The 22,028-nt window shown below is 39.9% G+C and overlaps 1 protein-coding gene and 1 pseudogene across 2 annotated transcripts in view; both read left to right on the top strand.

The window, feature by feature from the left end:
- Positions 1-22,028, top strand: part of LOC109195478 (leucine-rich repeat LGI family member 2-like) — a 401,007-nt pseudogene that overhangs the window by 65,419 nt on the left and 313,560 nt on the right.
- The window catches only part of LOC100699127 (RNA-binding Raly-like protein), a 62,170-nt gene continuing 57,639 nt past the window's right edge, over positions 17,498-22,028 (top strand). The window contains exon 1 of one of the 2 annotated variants that reach the window (XM_005476579.4): positions 17,498-17,705. The gene's annotated coding sequence lies outside the window, so the exon portion shown is untranslated. Of the gene's footprint in view, positions 17,706-18,066; positions 18,157-22,028 lie in introns of those variants that run through there. The other variant, XM_025900068.1, reaches the window with a different exon arrangement.

The following is a 22,028-nucleotide window of genomic DNA, read 5'->3' as shown; positions in this document are numbered from 1 at the left end:
CCCTACCAGTAGCCCCTGGAAGTGTTTGTTATTTGGTGTCTGTTTCTTTCCGTGCACACACACACACAAGAAACCTTTTGACTTTCTATGTATGCATTTGGAATCAAAGCTTTCAATTTTTCCTTGGTATTAAGGTTGGATAAGAACAGAAAATCCTCGGTCTCCAAGGCACGGTGACAAAGTATGCAGAATCATGAACTGAGATGATTCTTGCTGCACTCTCGAGCTTAGATTGAAGGCAGCTGCCAGCCACAAAGAAGATCATTTTTAAGATGGTGCCTTTTTGAAACTTATAAAAGACCAGCACTCATCTTTCCGTGGGACACACGTGGGAGAGAAGCACCTACAGGGAATGAAGAAAAAGGTAGATTTCTCGACTGAAACTGACAGCGCTGTGCGTAAAGCATGTGGATTTATTGCAGAAAAGTTGTACTTTCCCCGCTGCATTATTTAAACTTTCCACACTTAACACATACTTCGAAGCAAAACTGATATTTGTCAATTTTTTTTAAAAGACTGGGACTCATTAAAAAGGGACTCAGTAATGTTGTTTAATCACACGGAAGCCATCTGATGTTTCTGGCATAAACTCTCTTCGGGAGGATTCTGTGAGTGACGTTTTGAGATTTATGGCGGTCGTGCAGACAGAGAGGAGGCCTCAGCTAGTTTTTCATCTTTGACAGTAACAACTTCTCAGCAGAACAGACCTCCCATTAGTGCAAGGACTAATATTACCTCTCAGCTATTCTCACATGCACAAACTGGTCTTCTGAGCTCATTTGGAGAGAAGAGTCAGATCTGCAGCCTTGTGTTTCTGTTTTCCCCTTAGGTCTTAATCTAGGTTGCGTTTGTTGATTTGCTTCTTGACACTGACACATAAAAACAAGAAAGCTCTCTAGAAATTAACAAAGCAGTGTCTTTGTTATTTGGGAGTGTTAGTGCAAAATTACCCACCTTATATATTTACTGAATATGTGTGTGTTTTACTTTTCAGTATTTGATTTTCAGCTGCAGAATCAATAAGAGGGAGACATGAGAAGCCAGTAAAATCAGTGCATGCAATAAATATGCCCACATTTGACTCTCATTTCTTATCCTCAGCTAACCCTGCTCTGCTACCAGTTGTAGCTGATGATTAATTAATAATATGTTCTCACTAATGCCCTCCAATCATGCCCTGTATCATCTGCCCTGCAGGGAGGAAGATTCAGTCTCACTCTGTCCAACCTCTCTTACTGTGCCGCAGCACCGGGTCACCGTCAGGTCATTCCAGCAGAACCTGTTCAATAATTCAAGCCTTGGACTGGAGAACTGGGACCCACATGTCACACACAACGAGGGAGCATATGACACTAACCTCCAGCCGGGCGCACAAATTATCATCGGTTGCTGACGGGTAATGAACCTAAATGACCTGACATGAGTAGGGAGAGAAAAATTACGTCTGGGACTGGAAAGCCTGCTCAGAAGGTTTACACTGGTACCTCTATGTAAGTTTGACGCTTTGCTTATTTGCTTTCACACTGTTAGAAAAGAAGGTTGACATACAAACATGGGCACTGCTTTTATGTTTTATGTATGTGAATCTACCACAACAGCAATGCTCCTAACCATAACTCAGAAAGCAGTTTAGTTGTAACGTTGGAGAGGCCATTAGTTGCTGTTGTGTTTTTCCTATTGCAGATTCCAGCAGGAAAAAAATACATGGATACAATGGATAAAAACAATATATTCATATATGTATTAGTCTGCTACAGGGGTAAATATTTAGGGCTTAGGAAAATATGACATGATGAAGCTTAAAATGTGTAATTTAAGAAAAAGAAAGTAGCGGCCTCTGAGCCTCAATAACAAAGAACTGCAGTTCCTGGACTGGCCACTTGAGGCTGTGTCTACAAGTTAGATAAACCCCATTACATTCTCAATTTAAAGCAGGAATAAATGCAATGACATGATCACATCCAGTGATAGCTGGGTGTTTTTGTCTTGTTAGGATTCAGCTGGAAATAAAATATTGTTGATTGAGCATTTATACACCGAGTATTGTCCTTCCTTCAGCCCAAAGATTAAAAGAATTGGGAGATTTTAACACAGTCCTCTAAAATTGACCTCCTGACTTGTAGATGACTGCTCCAAATCCTGAATCACAGCTCTAACCTGTTGTACCAATATGGTTACTTCTAGTTTCAGAAAAGCAAAAAAATGATCGCCAAACTTAAAACAGTAGTCCACTGAGACATGGAGAACTCCACAGAGCAACAACTGTTTTCTGTTTACAATAGACTGTTGCATGGTTGATTTAAAAAAAAAAAAAGTAGAACAAATCTCTTATTTTTTGCATTCTTTTATTGCATTACTTTTTGTGGTTGTTCTTCAGTAGCCTTCATCATTCTGAGACCACATCACAACAAATGCTGAGAAAGATCGTTGTGACTCCTTCCCTTATAAATTTGCTGTAAAGGGAATTACTAATCATCTGTGTTTGGTAAGTTACTTTAAAAAAGTAATTAATTACTAATTACTAATTACTTAGTCAATATTGTATTTAAAATACTTATCTAATTACTGTGTCAGAAAAGTAACTTAATTACTACATAAGTAATTTAACTAAATACTTCTTAAAATCCCTATAAACCTTGAGTGGACAAACAATAGAAATTAAACTCTTTAAATAATAAATAAGGTTTTTTAAAGACTAGACTCTACAGTACGCAGCGGTAGCATCTCTTCCACAATGTAGCCTGCAATTATTTTTTTAAGCTCACCTTCAGACGCTTTCTGTGCTGCTGAAGTAAAATCAAGTTTTGCCTGCTTAGCAGGAGTTGCCGCGGTGTTATCCATGGATGATGAACAAGGATCACTCAGAAGTGTTCGTCTATGCTCTCGTGTCAGGCGCTTCAGTAGATTACTCGTGCTATTAACAGCAGCCGATAGTTTTTTCTCCCCAGCACATAGCTTACATATTACTGTAATATTCTTGTCTGCTTGTTTCAGACAAGTGAAGAGTATGTCCATTTCATAAAACAGCCACTCGCTTCAGCCGAGTCCGACATCTTCCACTTTAGAATACGACTATGCAGCAAACTGGCGCGAAATGACGTGCACCTGCACTACAGCGATGTTAAAGCGACAGAGTTTACTTCTACGTTTAGAAGATAAATTATTGAAATTAAATAATGATATTCAGCGAGTTTATTTTACAATGTAACGCAAGTACATTGTAAGTAACTGTAATTAAAATACCTAAAAATGAACAGTAATTAGTTACTTTTCCACTGAAAAAGTAGAGTAATTTAATTACAGTAACGCGTTACACCCAACACTGCTAATCATGTTCTGAAACATATGAATCAATGCAGTTTGAGCTTCTCTCACTGAAAAGCAAGGATCTCCAACAATATCCAGAAAAAAAATCTTTAAAATCTGTGTAATTATTTTTTTTTTTTTTATCTCAGCAGAAGAACATTTACTGAAGTTATATTACTCCCTATTGGAAAGTCTAGTAAGAAATGTGCATGTGCATGTTATTAAATCCCCCTCCTTGGCCACCTCCTCCAGCTCATCTGTGAGAACACCGAAGTGTTCCTAAGCCAGCCGACAGATGCAATATCTCCAGCGTGTCCTGGTTGTGCCCTGGGGCCTCAACCTGGTAGGACATGCACAAAACACCTCATCTAGGAGGCGTCTAGGGCACATCCTTGTTAGATTTCTTAATCACTTCAGCTGGTTCCTTTCAATGTGGAGGAGCAGCTCTACTCTGAGCACCTCACCCTGTCTTTAAGGCTGAGCCCAGCCACCCTTCGGTGAAAGCTAATTTGTGCCGCTTGGAATCTCATTCTTTTGCTCTCTACCCAGTTTAAAACTTTAGTAGAAAACTAAAGAAAAAAACTTACCTCACTTGCCTGGAGGAGAAATTTGACAAGTAAATTTCTTTTTGCCATTTTAATAATGACTGTTAATATTGTTATCACATTTACATGCAAATCTTGTAAAAATGAAACTTGAAACTTCATAGTTAAGAGTAAACGCCTGGTAAATAGCAAATTGTTATCGTTACTAAATAAGACTATAACAGATGTTGTTCAGAGTGTTTTTGATGTGCAGGTGGACAGATTGTGTGAGGTGCTAAGCTAACTTCTATCTGTCCTCAGCTAACCTCTGTTTGTCCTCGGCTAACCTCTGTAGCTGTGTCCCAATTCATAGGCCGCTTCCTTCAAAGGACCCAGCCTTAGCAGTCTACATAGGCTGAATTGGGACAGCCTTCATCGCCTGGCTGTGACGTAATCGGCCTTCAAATGCAGCCTCTGAAAGATGCAGCCTATGAATTGGGACACAGCATGTATGTCCTAGGCTAACCTCTGTTTGTCCGAGGCTAACCTCTGTTTGTGCTAGGCTAACTTCTGGCTACAGTTTCATTTCCAATATTCAAACAACTCATCTAGCTCTTTGTTTGAAAATTAAGCACATTCACCAAAATATGATCTGTTCTTTTATTTAGCTGCTATTTTTTATGTACACAGCAAGTACTTCAAGGGTACAAGCATCATGTCAAGCACATTACTGCTGAGGAAATTCAGCAGAGTCAGACCCTCTGCTGGCAATGGTTACTGTAATTGGTCATGAGTATGCACTGAAAGGTTTTGACAACTTGTGAACATTTCAAATCCCCACAGGAAGCTTGATAATCACCCCTTGAGGTTTAACTAACAAAGGAGGAAAATGAGAAAGAGCATCAAACTTCTCCATCAGCTGAATTAATCAGGAGCCTGAGAGCACTCTTCAGAGCACAGGCTAGCATCACATCTAATGACTGCAAGTCAGAGTACAGTGTGTCCCTAATTGAACTTTAGACAGACAAGGAGAGAGAGGACAAAAATATCATTGTGCTTCCATTAAACTCCTTGTAGCAGAGTGGAAGTTTAGACTGAAGTCAAGGTGGAATACACAGTGATGACCTTATAGTGGGGTTTCAGTGGGACATACAGATTTCCATTGGAATGATAAATCTTAAGCACACAAAGCTGTGCTCTGGAGTTTACATAAACTCTCATTTTGGGTTTTTAAAGATTTTAATGAACTGTTCTTTTTCCATGGTGGAATGATTGTACAGACCTCAAAAAACAAGAATTGGTCAAATATGCTCCCCCGTTAATCTTTGGTTAAATATACCTCGACCAGACACGACCAACAAACTTCTGCCATAATTCTTGGTGGATATTGTTGGACCACTGTTCTTGGCAGAATTAGTAGAGATCATTTAAAGTAGTCGGTTTCCTTGCACAGACCAGACTTTTAGGCATAGTTCACAAATTTCCCTTGGGTTGAGGTTGGGGTTTTGGGAAGGCTACAGTGAACTTAGAAATCCATGCTCATAATGAGTATATGTAAACCCCATGTAAACTTCTGACCACAGCTGTATGGAAGCTTGTTTCTACAGGTTTAAGTCAAAATAAAGTCAAAAGGTACTTTATCAGAAGTTGGAGTCAGTAAGTCAAAATCTTAACATGCCTCACTTGAAATTTTGAGATGATAATCTGATAATCTGAAATTTTAACTTCTGGATGGGATTTTCCTTTGAGTGGCAGAAACAAAGTATTTTTTTTTCAAACTTCCATAAGCATCATGTTTCAAATCCAGTATGTTGCTTCTTTTTTTTATTTTTTTTAAACAAAGCATACATTTTCAGGGATCAGCCAACTGTGCAGTAAGACCTTGATTTGTTCAATAGTAACATTCCCAAGTGTGCTTTAATACAACACACAGTTTGCATAGCAGGCAAGTCTGTAGTTTCTGATTTGCAATTCATAGCAGCTTCCCTCACACGTTTGCTCTGGTGTAATAGACTCCTGTCACTGATGAGTCCCTGGGGTGTGCGGAGTGAATCCTTTCTCAGGTCTGTATTGATTGGTCTGAGAGTCCTACCTGATTTACATTGACAAGAGCAGCGGGGCCCAAATGAAAGTAAGCATGTTTCTCAAATTGGAAACACAAGGGGCACGGTGCTCGGCAAACAGACAGCTGGGAAGGTAGACGCTGACATTTAGATTGAACACCGGTGAGGAAGGCTGACTCGGCTGCTTTTGGGGTTTCTTTAGACGCAGTGGTCACTTCTAATTAAGTATATACTCAAGGACTAACAGATTATTTCAGGTTTATTTTATCTAAATAAATGTGACACAGGGCTACTGTTGTTAATTAGTTACTGATTTTTCAGTTGTTAAAATAAATTATTTAATTATATTTTGAACTTCATTAATTATGATCATAATTTTTTTAAATAAAAATATTGTGAGTTTAATAAAAGTTACTTTTTTATTCCCCAAGGAGTCACCACAACACATGGATCTGACACTACCCTCCCATTTACCTGGGCTTGGGCCCAGCACTAAGAATATGCCAGCATGTGACCTTCCTAGGCTGGGTTTGTGTGCCTGCCCAGTTCCAAACTGGGGATGTGTGAGGTGAACAGGTCAACTGCTGGTTAAGGACTACACCATGGAGCCACTTAAAATATATTTATAGAACATTTATATTCATATAAAATAATTAAAGAGTGAATAAATTAATTTTAAAGTAACGGAGATAAGTACAAAATGAAAATAAACATTAATATACGACAGATATGTTGACGTTATCACTTTAAACCAAATTTATTTACTGTTTTTTATTTGTTATTATATCTATATATCACAGATTATTATTATAGATTTTTTTATTATTTGTCTTTTATTATTTTAACCGTGCCTTTAGTTTATAAGCATCTAGTTAGAAAATGGCTCAGTCTTTAAATCATTTTACCATATATGTGAATTCAAATTGGGTGTAGTGGTTAGCACTGTCGCCTCACAGCAAGAAGGTCCTGCGTTTGAATCCGCTGGCTGGGGGCTTTCTGTGTGGAGTGGAGCTTAAATGCGCTCCCTGTGCCTGGATAATCAGGTACTCTGGTTTCCTCCCAGAGTGCACTCACCAGTTAACCTAACATGCATGTTAGGTTAACTGGTGAGTATAAATTGGCTGTAGGTGTAAATATGAGTGTGAATAGTTGTCTCTGTCTTTGTGTTAACCTTGAAACAGACTGATGACCTGTCTGGGGTGTACCCCGCCTCTCGTCCTACAACAACTAGGACTACTGAATTCGATAAGCAGAAAAAACTGGATGGATGGCTCCTATAATGTCATTATGACAACATGTTTGTCAGCAGTCACCTCTTTACACATTCAGCAGACGCTGAGCGTCATTATCATTCATTAGGAGTCATTTGTGGCCACAAAGATGCAAATCTTATCTATAAATATGCTTTCATGTTTCTTTTGTGGTAAGAAAACAGAGCGTCTGCAGTTAATTTCTGAGGAAAACTGCCACCTGCTGTTAGTGCCAACAATGTTATGAGACAAGCGAGAGTGATTAAAACTTTGTAAGCTTTAACAACCAAAACAAAGATATGAAAGGTGCTAAAATGCTCCCTGGAGCTGAGGGAGCGTGCGTTGTCGCTCTGACTGAACACCTTCACAGTACACACATGTTTGATCCATATTTTATTTCAACATATTGATCGGTACAGTTTTAAAATCCCACAAATTACTGTATGTCACTGCAAGCAAGAGCAGTTCACTGAAGTCAAAGAGTCCTGTTCAGTCCTAATAAAAATGCCCTGAGGCAAATCAGTGAGTTCATTCACAGCATGATCCTAAAACCCAGAACGTATGAGTGACCATGTTGAGAAGCCAAATGAACAGATGGATTAAAACCCACACTGTCCCTTAAATGTCACGCCTCATTTAAGAGTCAATATCATGGGCTGGATGTCCGATTTTATTCCTTCTTTATTTCTATGAGATTCATTCATTGAACATTCATGGATCCATGGAGAAGAGTGAATCATCAGGTGTGTTTAGACAGATGTGGCTTCAAATTCAATGAACACAAAGCCTCTGTAACCTTAGAAATCTTCAGAGGTCACGAGTGTAAAAGATGTCCATGATGCAGTCTTGGACTGCGCTCAGATAGTGGGTGGAACATGTTTTTAAAGCAAAAAGATTCATTTGTATTTGACAGGGGGCAGATGATGGAGTGAAGCTGATGTAATTATGATGTTGAAGCCTGGTATGAGAGCCGACGGAGCCAGCAGCTCAAGGAAATGTGAGCCTAAAGAATGTCAAGGGTTTTAGTTTCTCTGAGGAACACGACAGATCTTGGGAAATGTCAATGTGTAAACACATTAAAAGGTTACGCTTCATCAGTCACATGCACCCGACAGGTGCACAGACGAATCTGCACATGAACAGACGCTCACTCTTAGACGTTCGAGGAAAAAAGACAACAAAAACCCCCCAAATAAATAAATGCAGGCAGATTCACAAAAAGCACACAGACTGACTGCATCAGCAAATGACCTTTTTGTCTAATCCTTATTTTTGAGTAAGCAGCACAAATGGCTTTTTCATGAATCTCACAGACAACCAAATTACTTTTCTTTGCGTAGTAATTTCTGTGAGAAATGGCAGCGTGTGCAAAGCAATGCCTGAAAAATGGGGTATGAGCAAAAACAGAGCAACAGTGAAGGGAAAAAAATTACAGGACAAGCACTCAAAATTTCCTCAGAGCTGTAATTTAGACACCATTAAAATGCAGTATTTTTTTCCTCCCAAAGAACCTTGAATAATAGCAGCAGCATTGCACCAGGACAAAAAATGATTTGGTCTTCATAGATACACCACTCAGCCACCAGCTTTCTGTTCCCTTTCTGCATATCCTAAATTGTATTTAATAGCTTCAATCAGTGTGGGGATAGTGAAGCCTGCTGCTAATGCACTAGTCGTGTTTGAAGAGGGGGCATTGTGGGCGAAGCATCAGCCCGTCTGCCATTAATGTTGCATGTCCCGTTCCCTGCTATAATTACAGCTCTTTCTCTGCCTCAGTTCAGACTCGTGTCTCGACCTGAGGCTGGGAATAAATCCAGTTTATCAGGTGCTGAGGATGAGACCGGCCCTGCAGCGCGCACAGCTCGGCTGCGAACACCTCTTCCCAATGCAGGCGTGTGGCTCGGAGCTGGGAGTGTCAGCCAAAGTATCAGCTGCATAAGGCGAGCTGCATGCCAGATATTGTTGGTCTATCCACACAGAGCTCGGGATCCCAGCCAGAGAATTACCATGCGCACCGGGGTGGAGGAACGTGGCTAGAGATGAATAGATACAGAAATCCTTAGTCACACTGTGCTGGAATGGCATCTGCTCTGAGATTCGCGTGACACTGAGCAGAAAGGAGTGGTGTGCATTTTCCCTTTTTTGCTTTTTAGGTTTTTGCAGAAGTGGAGACTCAGACCGTTCAGATGCGTTGCTCTAAGAACAGTAGGCCACAGATTTCCACAAAAAGCTGAAATTACCCTCAGCATACTTTTTTCTGGCTTCTGTTTGAGACTTTGGCATTGGATCTAGCATTGTGTGAAACATGGTCAGTAAAAATAAGTTTATGCTTCTTATAACAATGGCTCTCACCTACAGTGCGGTACAAAATCCTTGAGTCTCTTGTAATTTTTTAAAGTGGTCTTGAACAACCGTTCTTCAGGCTTTTTCTTTGGCTGCTTTCCACTCATTTTCAGTCCAGTTCTTGCACCTGACTTTTTTCAGAGGAATGCTTTTAGTTTGTTTGGTAAGCCGCTTAACACTGACCTATGAGTCATTCAAGCACAAAACTAACCCAAATCAAAGGATAAGTCTACACATAACAAATAACGTAGAAATAAATCAATTTTAAATGGTATCTTTAGGCATTTTTTGGCAAAAATGCATCATTCGTTCCCATTTCTTCAGTTGAATGAGCATGCCAATGACAGGACAGAGTTTGACAGGAATAAAACACAATTAATGCACCAACGAGGTGATTACCAAAAAGCTATTAGCTGTAAACTTGGCCCATCTCAGCATGATGTGCAGTGTGTCCTTAAAAAAACTGACGAAACTGGACAAATGAGGATAAAAGAAGAAATGGCAGGGTTAAAAAACAGTCTGCAGCAGATGAACTGTATCTAAAAGTCATGCCCTTAAGAAATAGAAATAGCTCTTACAAAAAATAGCTTTGAATATCCTGGAGAACTATTCCTGAGGACTACTTGAAGAAATTACAACAAAACTTGGCTAAGAGAGTTCAGGCTGTGCTGAAGAATAAAGGCGGTCATACCAAATATTGATTTTCAGGCTTGTTAGAACTGTACAGACTCTGGCTTTGCCTGATATGCTGTAATTACTGCAACCATTTCCCAATTTCCTGGCAAAATATAAAGAAAGACGCGCCTAGTGACTTTTGCACAGTGTTGTAAATTGGTATTATGACATTATCACACTGCCTAACAACCGGTTAACAGACAACAACATTAAGATTGTACAGCAAGACCAAAGCGTTGCAGGAAGCAAGCAAAAATGAGATAATTTTTCCAACTTATAATGTATAATTTTATTTAGTATGCTTTGGTTAGATTATCCTTTGAGGGTCAACAGCACAAACACACCAAACACACATGAGTGTGTCACAGTGTTGCTGTAATACAGAAATCTCTGTCTGTCTGTAGGTGTGCAAACTCCTACACGATCAGAAGCTGAGAAACCAAAACCGCCACACAGGTACATCTTAGGCCTATATCCCACATTATGACATCATTGTGTTTCCTAGCAACCACCTACTAACAGGCTAAAATGACACACTATGCACCTGTAAAGCCTCATGAAAGCATTGGATCAGTTCAACTTCATGACAGTAACATATAATTTATATCCACAAAACCTGACTTATGCATGGTATATTATGCACCGACTGTAACAAAGAAGTAAAATTGCTGGCCACACTATACACTAGTATATACTGTTGCTAGTTTCAATTCTACTCTTCTATTCTATTGTGAAAACTCACTGGATAGATCATTCCACTTAAAAGTTTAAAATACATTTCTTTGGCTTTGGGATTTATGGGGAACTTTACTTCTTTCTAATAAATATCTAAAGGACAGATGTTCTCTAAAACATCTTAGGAACTCATATTTCTAATTTTCTACATTTCAACTATACTAAAGTCTCAGAGTCTTGAGAAAAGAGTTTTAGTAGACAGGTGATCAGATTGAAGTTTGTCTTATTTAATTAATAAACAAAAAACTGAATTAGATATAGACCTGAAAGTATTCTGAGTACAGAATGAGTCATATTGTACGGCAGCTGTTAATATAAACCACGTGCAACATAAATACCTCTCTCCATCCAGTGCTTGTTACACGGTGATATTCTCTTGACAGTGATATACCTATTATCCCACACAAAGGTGTGTTATTATGGATCACATTATGATTACGCAGGAGTTTCCAATATATCATGATCTGCTGATGAAAAGGGGATAATTTAATTGGGAGATTTATTATAATGAATTTGCATCTATTAAAAAAAATACTTCACCAGCCAAGTTTTTGAAAACTAATCTTTAATTTTTAATTTTCAGTTTAAACCATCAAAGTCAATGACTTGTAGACCCCCAACCATGCCATCTTTAATTAAATCTGCTCTTTTAATGTAATTGGGTTCTTTATACAGAGATAAGCAAAAGTAATGTAGTTTATTTTTTGTAATAACTATTTTAAATAGCCAGTAGTACGGAGTATGCTGGATAAATCCAGATCGAAATGCTCTCCAGACAAGCTTGACTGAAAGACAGGAAGTAAAAGCACGGAGGACTCATGAAGAAATATATCAAAATAAAACAAGAGGAGAAAACCAGGAGGGCAAAGGCCTTCATACAGAGATGAGACAGAGGGAGGAACAAAAAGATACATTCTCAAAACAAGAAACTGGGACCATCACAGTTATTTTGAGTAGCTAGTCTTTGATTCTTATCATTCATTATTGACAACGATGAGTTGTAGCCAATATGCAGTCTGTCACATCTGATGTGCATGATCGGCCACAACATTAAAACCTGCTTCCTAACATTGTGTAGGTCCTTGTCTAAGCATGAATCTGAGTGTCTCCTGCTCTAGGACACTTGTAGCGGACCCTTTAGTCCTTTGTACTGTACAGTAGGACCTCCTTGTGGGGATCTGGGAAGTTTTTAATCTCAGTCGTGCTGTTCAAGGCAGTTTTGGGGACAGAGCCATTACTCTGCTGAGAGAGGCTGCTGCCTTCAGAGCACAGGGATAGGTGTTTAGGTGGATGTCACATGTTAAAGTAACATCCACATGAATAGCAGGACCTGAGGTGTTCCTTCAGAACGCTGCATTTTAATGAGAAGATCGGTTTTATTCACTTCACCAGTCGGTGGTTTTCATCTTGTGGCTGATCTGTGTGTACCTGTGTAAAAGATTCCTGCCCTGAAGGTTTCACAGTGACCTTAACAAGTAGCGTTAACAAGTGAGCATTTCTGGCCCTCGTCTACAAAGGAGATCGTGTCTCATGCAATATAATTATTTTCACACAACATCCCATGCTGCACTAAAAACACTACTGACTTACTGGTTGCTATGGGAATAAAAAGGAGGGAAAAAAACCTCATGTTGTGGCCACCATTATCCCGCGTTTCAGGGTTGTGTTCAGAGGAGCCAAGAGCATGGCACACAGGAGGCAGCTGGTAAAAGCAAAAGAAGAAAAAGAAAAAAAAGCAAGCATTGCTTACAAAAAGAAGGTTAACTGTTCCAAAACAACGGAGCGTGAAAACACAACACGGGAGCTGGCCGAGGCTGAATCCAAAGTACAGGCAGAGTTCAGAGAAACAAGCAAGAACTGAGAGCTGAAATCTGAATCCGTAAATACACGGTGACATTCTGGTTTCGGCTGAGGCAACAAGAGGTAGGAGGATGGGAATGTGCTGCATAAACTGAAGAGGGCTGATGAGCGGTGTGAAAACAGGTGAGAAGAGGGTCAGGAAACATCAGGTAATGCAGCAGGGCAGGTGGGACTGAAGAGGAAAGTGAGTGACTGAGTCAATGACTGCACAAATTAGGCCTCCAGCTACACAATATATTTGTTCCCGACATCTAAAGCAACCCACGTAAGCACCACTGAAAAGCTGCACAGTGCAGGAGTGCCTCCACTTCAAGGGAGTGAAAAAAAAAAAAATCAGAGGGCAGGCAGGGTGCAGGAATCACAAATGTTACAGCTGACTTTTGGCCACAAAATTTAAACTGCTTGGCAAGGTTTAGAAAAGGATTATATTTTGGGTCAAACACACGCTGTGCAATGTTAAATACATTCAGCAAAGCTCCATTTTTTAGGTTGTCAAAGTGTTTAAGATTAAAAACAACTATAAAACTACAAATAACCTATGGCAACTCTCTGGGGGAGGACAGTCTCAAATATCAGTGATAAACCCTAAAACTGCTGCTATAAACGAAACCCTACTCAGAACCCCATTTAGAAGCAAAATCTATGGAGGAAGCGATGCCAATGTATGCAAATAAACTACGACATATTTTAACACATGAACTGACGGTTGTTTAAAAAAAATCTGTCTCTTGGATAAACTGTGAAAAAATGTGTCAGCATCATAATAGCAACCGAATGAAATCACAAAAGTAGCATCAATTATGTTTTTGTATGCAAATATTTGAAGTCTCTGTAAAAACATTATCTCCTGATGCATATATACATTCACTGGCCACTTTGTTAGGTACGTCTGATCAAACTTCAGTGGAAATATCTAATTAGCCAATCACAGCAGCAACCTGCTGAATATGAAGCTGAGCATCAGATTGGTGTGGTTGTCAGTGTCAGGCGCTCAGGAAATTGCAGAAACTGCTGATCAGCTGGGATTTTCCTGCACAACCATCTCCAGGCTTTACAGAGAACTGTTTGAAAAAAGAGAAAATATCTCTGTGTGAAAATGCCTTACTGATGTTAGAGGTCAGAGGAGAATGGCCAATGGCAGAAGAGCATCTCTGAATGCACATCTGCTACAGCAGCAAGAAGACCACACCAGGTGGCTCTCCTCTCAGCTACGAACAGGAATCTGAGACTACAGTTAACACAGGGTCACTAAAACTAGACAAAAAAAGTGTCTCACTGGCTTAGTGAGTTTTTATTTCTACTTCAGCTTTCAGATGGTAGGGCCAGAATTTGATGTAGACAACATGAAAGCATGGATCCATCTTGCACTGTGGTTCAGGCTGCTGCTGGTGATGCAATGTTATGGGCCCCTTGAGCATTGTTTAAACAGCACACCTGAGTATTGTTCCTGGCCATGTCCATCCCTTTATGACTGCAAGGCATCTTCTGATAGCTGCTTCCAGCAGCATACCATGAACATGAAAATGAGTTCACTGTGATTGTATGCCCTCCACAGTCACCAGAACTCAGTCCAACAGAGCACCTTTGGTGATGTGGTGAAACAGGGAGATTCACATCATGGATGTGCAGCTGTCAAATCATCTGCACCTGCGTGATGTCGTCATGTCAATATGGGCCAAAATTTCTGAGGAATGTTTCCAGAAACTTGTTGAATCTATGCCACGAATCATTAAGGCTGTTCTGATGAGAAAAAACAGGTTCCAATCCAGAGCTATTAAGGTGTACCTAACAAAGTGGCTTCTAGCTTATATAGACATCTGTTTATTTCGTGTTGCAAAATGAATTTCTACTTATTGGCACTAATGTTTTTTTAAGCTTTACAAATATCAAGTGAAGCTCCAAAAGATTAGTTTGTTATCTGTATCAGTCACAAAACACTTTACACAAGTTTTCCTAAATCACACTGTATCAAATCAAAGAAGCACAAAGAACATGTCTGATAAATGCTGGTCCCGAGGTATTTGTCAAAGTCTATTAGATTATTTGTCTTTGTAAAAAGAAAACAAAGGTGCATGGAAGCAGGCTGCCCCTGCGTCTATCTGCCTGTGCCTATCAGGCCCTTGAGAAGTCATTGATCCATGCAGACCCTTTGCTCATATGCCCAGCAGATGCTGCAGCAACAACAAAGACTTCTGTTCCTCCCTGACAGCACGACCACTCGTGTTTCCGTCAAGAATGGGTAGAAACCCTGGAGCCGTCAACCTTGCACAGCAGGATCAAATAAAACACGATGACAAGCTGGGCTGAAGTTTTCCAGACCTAAGAAATGCTGCACCTTTCATGTCCCGGAGTCACATTAACATCCTGCAGAAAACTCAGTAAATACTGCTTCTTACCTGTGGCCAACTGGCAAAGTGGACATTAACTGAGCTTTAAACTCTGTTATTGAGCCGCTGCCATCGACATCTTCATTGATCACCAGTATTCTCATAAGGCCCAGTAGAAACTCAGCTGATTAATCATTTAAGTGGATTTTAATGAGAGCACAAAGAGGCTTGAATTGGAAATTGATGATATATGAAAATCTTAGAGGGTGATACTGCCCTCAGCGATGATGGTTAATTGGCAAAAGGACTGAATTTATGTAAATAACATAATGAGCTACAAGGAGCAGTGTAATGAAAAATGTTGATGGATGTCAGTGACACAAGTAATTCTCTCTTATGTTGAACATTTGACAGCAGCATAAAGGAGCTTTAATTTATCATACATGCGACAAGATTACTATTTTTCCCCAGTTTTGAACATCATATGTCACTTGTGAAACTTCTGAGATCACCACTGTGGGACCGTGATGGCTAAAAAGAGAAAGACAGTTCATCACGTGATCAAACAGGATTTAAGCTCAACAGAAAATTGTTTAAGGACTGTTTTTGCATTACTTCAAGATAAACGTAGTCCATTTTCGTCTGCCTCAGAAAATAATGTTCTGCCAAAGTCCTTGGTGTGTTACATTATACACAGAGTATACTTTGGTGGGGCTGCAGAGCTCATGCCATGGCAATAAAAACAGGGGTCACTCCCAGCTCATCACTTTTCTACATGCATTTTTAATGTTTTGTAGGTCATTTTAACCTGAACCACATACTTTTCCTTAAGTTAACAAAGCAGTTTTTAGTGAATAAACCTAACCAACAAGTGACAATGAAAGCAAAAAGCAAGAGATAACGAAAGGAATTTGCAACCGGAAAAACACAAAGGTTCAAATGAGATGTAAACTATGGTCTCCTGGCCATTCCCACCCCCTCCAGCCTTCTTGTCTGGATACTGTAGGTCTGTTAAACCTGATCATTATTTCTCGGATCTTGTTACCTTGTGCAGGGCGGCATTATACAGCGCGACAACCTGGGATGAGAATATGTTATGGAACATTTACATAACCTCACAATACTTTTGAGTTATTTCTCCTGCTACATATTCACTAGAGACTGAACCGCAGCAGCAGGAGAAGTCCGAACAATAACCACTTATCCAGTCGCAGTTCAGCAGTCACAGCAGTCACAGCAGTAAGAACAGCTGCAGCTGTGCTCACAACCTGCAGCTGGATGCTGTTGGACATCTACAGTTTAATATGAGTAATGAGCATTAAATGCATCATGTAAAATGTCACATCATTTCTCCTCTTCAAGTTATCTGCAGCCTTTCTTTTACTGGACTGGATCACAACGACTATTCATGTGGATTAAAATTCATGTAAACCATATTACGACTAAATTATTGTGACATAAAGGCAAAATCATTGCAAAGAAATCTACATTTTATGGTGAGGTAACAAACAAATGTCCTCTGTGGTTTTTAGGGAGCGCCATAGAAAAAGGTTCAGCTTATTTTGATGATTTGGGGTGTGGTCGTTTTACCTCAGAGTGAAGGTTCTTGCCCCATCTCTCCTAATTTTAGTGATGCAGTCCTAATTTTTGTCTGGGTAGTGTTATATAATGAATATAAATGATGACCTACAAGCTGGAGTTATACTAGTAGTATGCTTAGAAGAAACTTTTTTAGACAAACATCTCAGTGATTCCCAGAATTTAAAAATTTAAAGACCCCAAAGACGCTCAGATGTCTTATAGGTAAGTTCATGTGGCAGATGTGCTTTCCTATCTAGCAGCTCCTGCAGGGCTTTAACACTTCTGTAGAGAAGCTTGTTTTTGGTTTTTTTTACTGTCCATCCACCCAAAACTGTGTAACTAGAAATTTTGAGATAACTCAAAACTTTGACTTAGCACTGCTTGACATTTTTATTTTTATTTATTTATTTCACTGGCAGCAACAAGCTTCCATACATCTCTGCTTTTCTGGGTCAACTCGGATTTAATAAACAGTTCTCAGACCAATCAGAGGATGAGCTATCGGGCTTTTTAAGTCAGTGTTCCTCCAGCAAATCAAACCAATCTTCACATTATACAGTAGGAAAGTTACAAGATGTTTGCAGACTGTGAATTCAAACTGAGCTTGAAAACTGTCTCTAAAATGTATTAAAATAATCACATTGCATGTGTTTTTTTTTTTTTTTAATGTAATGAACATAATAAATTATTGGGAAATAGATGTTATGTTACCACATGGACCCTCCTGGGACTCCCACAGTGACCCTCAAAGAGGTGCCGGTCTCTATTTTGAGAAACTGGAAAAGCTCTGCGTGGAAAAATCAGTGACATTACCAGAAAAAAAAAAGAGAAAAGCAGAAAAAGACAGCAGCGAATACAACAAAAAAGCTCGGACTGATTCAAAAACTCTGACCAATCCGAAGTCACATGACTCAACCACCAGCAGCGAACGGAGAGCGCAAAAGGGACGCAGAGCCTCGGTGTACACAAGCCTGCACACCGCCAATCCGACACGGCTATACGCCCAATTTCTTTTTAATTGAAACCTTTTACTCCCGCTCGGTGAGTACATTTCCCACTGCCATTTTCTTAAGCGTATTTTTGTCCTCTTTTTCTTCCTTCCTGTTCTTGGTGTTTCGACACGGGGAAAAAAATGTTTTCTCGTTTTCTGCATGCAATGATTTAAATCTTGGATGCTGAGTGTTTGTGCTCCGGCGACATCCACTGAGAAATAGCCCTACGTGCTTGCGGACGCTCTTGATATTTTTTCCCCCCTCTTCTCTGTCTTCCTCTCCTCTTCCCGAAGCAGCTTTTTCACGAGCTCACTTGTTCCGATCTCGACCTTTTGCGTATTTTCTGGCTTTTTTCTCCTTTATCATGGCTTATTTTGATGTGGTTTTGGTGCTTTTCTCGGGTCTTACAGTGTTTCTCTGGTGTTGGAGGCTGTACGTCTCCTCGGGCGCAAAAATAACAGTTTTGATTTTCATCTTTGAGGATTTTGCTTTTCCAATAGGTGAGAAATTTAACTTTGCTGGAGTTTGTTTTGGTGCTGTCTTTGTACTTCTTCCTGCAGCCTAGATGAGAGAAATCTGAACTTTCCTTCCCCCTTTTTTGTCTTTTTAAGTAAATGTCTCGGACAAACCTGGATTTGTTTTCAATTATGAACTAATTTGAGCTCTTTTAATGAAGAAAAAAGAGAGGAAACAAATCAGTCACCATGCTACAGTTAGAAACATCTCCACTGTAAATGTGTAATCTGTTTCTATAGAGAGCGACTGGAAAAGGTGAAAGCATTCAGCTCTTTTGCTCTTCACATTTGCCTTCCAGTGACAGCATTGTGCAAAATTCAAACAACTTTATGAATGCAAATTGCTGGTATGCAAAAGGAAACAGATTCCTGCCAGCTGAACCAGACACAGCTGTGCTTCTCCGCCCTGTTTGTCTTGCTGCACACACGAGCCTTGATGCATGTGGGATTGATAACTGGTTGACACAGTCAGGCTTTACGCAGAGAAGCTGGGAAACTTAAACCCACTAAATAAGTCAATGAAGAGGGGAAAGGAGTTGGCTGGAAATTCTGCGGCAGCTCATTATGCAAATCAGGCTTGATAGATTTGATTAATAGTTTGACCTTGCTGTATCAGCCAGATCTCACCCACAAACCTGCAGGCAACAAATCCAAAAAGAACATTAAATCCCGGACAACCCATGTGACGTTCCCCTTTTAAATGGCTGCTGGAATCCTTGACCAAAGTTTTGTTTTTGTGCTCCGCTGAAGGAAACTTTCAGAGCTCTAGACAAAAACCTTTCAATCAGCCTCAAAAGATATGTGTGGAGACGTTTGACAGCTTTTCCAGCCTTCAGACTTCGCAGGTCAGGGAACAGGTGGGGGAAGCCGAGCATGAAATGTGCTCCTACGCAAACAATACTTATCTCTCACAAGGGATGAGGGTGGGAGGCTGACTCTGGAATAGCCAGCCGATACACGCATGCACTGAATCGCTATGAGCTCAGAGAGGGGACGGAAGTAATAAAGTTTAGCCAGGCATTTCTGGGCCGGTCAGCAACCTGCCCGTATCCAGTGGAGGCCCGGCTTTACGTTTGTGCCCCCGTGGGCCGAGATGATCATTGACCCTTAGCAGGTGTACGATGCGGGCTGCCTTGAAGCCACGCACCACAGAGCCCGTCTTCAGCGAGCTACGGATGAAAAACATTTTAGAGCGGCTGCAGCTTTCAAACTATAGGTCAAAGAACAGATTAGGAGAGCTGTCTCTCTCTGTCTCTTTTTATATCCCCTGCATGTGAGAGATAACCAAAGAGAAAAGCAGATGGGCAAAGACAGAAACAGAAAGAAAGATGATGGGATGCTCATGTGGAGGAGTGGGCTTTATGAGCACATACGTGTGATATCTACTTCAGTTCTGTGTTACATTATGCATGTGGTAATACCCACTGCTCCTTATTACGGCTGCTGCTCTCGGATGCTATTTCTACGCCTGCATTTGTCATATTCAACACATTTCTCTGGGCAGAGTGTGTGTTTGGATAGCAGCAGCTTGGCTGAACGACTGCCAGTGTGTACGTATGCATGCACCTGATGCTCACTTTTGTTGTGAGACGTGCCATTCGCCTTGCAGCGTCAGTATCTCGGCATCACGGCCAGTTCCTTCTATTCCCCGTGCACAGAGATAGTGGTTGATTTCAGCACCATGGACAGCTCCCAACACTTTATTCCTCTGGCAGCTGGAGCGAGCTGATTCTTGCCTGGAAGTCTGGAGCGTCTCTACTCACTAACCCCTGCCCTCTCCTCCACACATGTCTTATTCTCTGCTATTTCAAACTCTGAACCTCACATTCAAAAGCCTAAGAAAGGATTATTATCATTTTGTGTTTTATCAACAGGGAAAGTAGTTTAAATTAAACATTTGAGCATTTCTTGAACCATTTCAATATAAGAAATCTGACGTATAAGTTTAATTTGCATACTTTATATGAAACAGAATTAGTTAGTTTCTGGATTCACATGTTGGGGCCTTAAATCTTGTTTTATGACCCACACCATCTTTGTTTTCTGTTCCCAAAGGTGACTATATTTAGAGGAGAGAATTGAGTGCAAAGTTAACACCTGGAATCCTCACCCATAAACTGCACAGGTGCATCACACAGACACAGGGTGTGAACATGCTTTTTAGTGCTTAGAGTTGGACATTTTGATTGACTCTACACAGCATAAACAAACAGATGTCAACAGCTGGTTTTCGAATACGCATTTTGGAGCATAGCCCCCGCTGCCATGTTGGCTTTTTGGAGCCAGACATTTGCCAGATTGGATGAAAGGGTGGAGTGCTAAGCTATCAGCTCATGTCAGATTGTTTTGTTAGCTGTTAGCAAGCTGTATTCATAAATTACATCGCTGCATTGCGCAGACACTCACACCTAATCATTAGTGCAAAGTAACAGAGTAAAATACTAAGATTACGTTTACCAAAACTGAAGCGCAAACTTTTTGAATAGATTGAAGCTGTAATGTTTGTCATCTGTACATGAAAATACTCCTAAAGGCACCAACAACACAGCCGGAGTGCAGTGGTCCAGTTCAGTGACTAAAAGCGCCTTTTATTCTAGTGTTCAGATGGATAATTTATAAAAAATTAAATCCCTTTAAGGTATTTTTGTGAAGGGTAAGACTATCCATAGAGGTACTGGGCTGTAAATGTGCGTTTTAATGCTGGAAATTTGGACATTTTAACATGAGTCTATATGGGTCGACTCACTTTTACAGCCAGGAATTGGCCACTAGAGAAAATGCACATTTTGGCTCATCCTTGTGGGCTTGATTTTTTTTTCTTCCCCCTGCATGTGATCTGTGGAAGTTTCTTTCTGCCACTGATACAAACATGAAATTTTGACCAAAACATTTTTGTATCGCAAAATTTTGACTTGCTCAGAAGTAACACAAAATTTAGAGATATTAAGCCAGAACCTTGACATTTAAGATTACATTATTTTGTTGGTTTTTGCTGTTTTTAAGCCTCCAATAGTGAGCCGTTTGTGTTGGCAAAATATAAACAGCACTATAAAAGCACACACTGTGCCATTTAAGTAAGTCTAGAGCTTAACTGAGACTTCTTCAGCAAACATTAAACACCAGCTTCATTAAAGAAACTCAAGTGTAGCCGGCCCAATTTTAAAAACCTAACGAGATAACTTATTTTAATGATTTCTGCTGTGTTTTATACTTTATTGTTTAGTATTTAATCTCTAGCCTTATGCACTAAGAATAGACAGAAGTATAGCAGAGTAGATATTTCTGTTTTACCAGTAAAGTATCACGAACATTTATACATTTCCCAGAGGGTTTTCTGACCCAACCCCAACAGAAGTAACCCTATGACATTCACCACCATTTTTTACCAAAGAAGAAGAAGCAGCAGAAAGCATTTTGTGAGTTGGACTTTGTTGGCGGAAATAAACTTTAGCACACTGAGATTTAACAGGTTTGCAGCCAAACAGACAATAAAACAGAAAAAGAAGCTGCTGTTTTGCTACGTGTGCAAGTATAAAACTATTTGCTGCCGTGGTATTGGTATCCTAAAATGACCACGCTCTTTGAGCCATGCGGCTTTGTGCTTTCAAACAATGTATAATCGAGTCCAGTGCCATTCAAAATACAATGGTTTTCAGTTTTTACTCTGGTTCTTGGTAAGGAGTAAAAATTATGATTGCTCCAAAACGTTATTTGATGAAGATTAAAGAAGCTCTTTCACCTTAAAAACATGAAATATTTTCATAGAATACACATTATACTATAGTAAATCTTTAAAACTGGAATATCCTTTAGTTTTTAAGGATAGAAATGCAGATACATTTTTTTTTTGCTACTTT

This window comes from Oreochromis niloticus, linkage group LG18, assembly GCF_001858045.2.
Source record: "Oreochromis niloticus isolate F11D_XX linkage group LG18, O_niloticus_UMD_NMBU, whole genome shotgun sequence".
Taxonomy (NCBI): domain Eukaryota; kingdom Metazoa; phylum Chordata; class Actinopteri; order Cichliformes; family Cichlidae; genus Oreochromis; species Oreochromis niloticus.
This window is presented reverse-complemented; position numbering and strand designations above follow the sequence as displayed.